At 39.5% G+C, this 1432-nt stretch overlaps 1 long non-coding RNA gene across 1 annotated transcript; it reads left to right on the plus strand.

The window, feature by feature from the left end:
* The first annotated feature begins 776 nt into the window (after positions 1 to 776).
* LOC116001832 lies at positions 777 to 1432 on the plus strand. The gene is made up of 2 exons (XR_004094307.1): positions 777 to 984; positions 1072 to 1432. It is a non-coding gene; the product is annotated as an uncharacterized LOC116001832 (long non-coding RNA).

A 1432-nucleotide genomic window follows, 5' to 3' on the forward strand; every position in this document is an offset into this window, starting at 1 on the left:
CTGACATCTTTGCCTACGTACTCAAACCAGACTACCTCCTTTCCTTGGGGAAAATAGCTTTTCTTGGAACCTAGCAGTCTAATTAACATCTTCCATCTTGAACATCTTGATTTTCATGACAACACGATAATTGGAGAATTCCCAGAGTTCATCACTCAAATTTCTACCCTCTATCTAGCGTTTGAGTCGTTTAAGAAATAATCATCTCGTTGGCTCATCGCCCCACAAGATTTCCAATGTAACCTCAGTCGTCTCCAAATCCTTGACCTGTCAGTCAACAGCTTAACAAGAAGCATCCTGCAGACCTACGAAATCTTGCAGGCATGAGTAAAGCCGGCGGACTGACAGAAGGTTAATTTCAAATTTATTATTGCTCAACTTGTCGACAAATGGAGTTTGGCAGCAGCCCTCAAGATTAGGCAGCAAGCTGAAAACTTTGAACACAAATGTTAGGTAGCCAAACTTTGTTGAACAAAATATTTATTGTTTGGTCCCTACATTTTAGGCTAACTACAAAATGACCCCAAATTCTCAACTATAAATATGGTGGTCATTTTGTCATTCTAGCCATCCCAAATCATTCTATTCTTCCCTCATATACTAGAGATATTAGAGAGTTTGTTGAGTGTATTTCTCCTTCCTAGCAAGAGAGAATTATCCTTGTTTTCTCCTTGTTAGTTAGAGAGTGGTTGTAACTCCTATTTTCTCATAGTGAAATTCTTCTACCCTTGCCCGTGGTTTTTACCCTAATTTGTTTAGGGGTTTTCCACGTAAAATCTGTGCCTCATTTATTTTTCTTTCTCAAATTATTGTTGCAATCTGATCTATCCCACTTCCGCGGGCGCAACACAACTATGGGCTTAGTTATGCCATACGCTACATGTAGTGGATGGTGAACTGGAAAAGATCAAAGCAACCCCTCTCGGCCAAAGAGCATCAACTTCTATTCATTATTGGATTTGTTAGTTTTGACAATCAACTCGGGTAGAAATTATTACAACTTCTTTAGGCAAACTCAAACTCACTATCCAATTTCATACTAGAATCATTCATGAATTGATGCTATTGCAGATCACAATATTGGATATATTTAGGCAATAACCACCTTAGTGACAAGATCCCAACAAGCAGCAAAATGAACATGATTAGTGATGGATTTGGTTTCTTATGCCAATAACACTGGACTACGCGAATTCCAAATTCAAGTGCCTTGTCCGCGGAAGGATTTGTCACCACCAACCTCACAACATGAGGAGTGTGATGATGAAGAGGAAGGAGTGTGGTTCGGCTGGGGGAATGTGGATTGGATTCTCCACACTCTGTATTCCATCTCTACTGTGCTACCATTTTGGTCAGCTTCGAAGAAGACTAATTCTTTTTTCTCATGTGTGTACATAGATTTTACCTTCTGATATGAACAGAGTTATTGGGA

This window comes from Ipomoea triloba, chromosome 1 (assembly GCF_003576645.1).
Source record: "Ipomoea triloba cultivar NCNSP0323 chromosome 1, ASM357664v1".
In the NCBI taxonomy this organism is placed as follows: domain Eukaryota; kingdom Viridiplantae; phylum Streptophyta; class Magnoliopsida; order Solanales; family Convolvulaceae; genus Ipomoea; species Ipomoea triloba.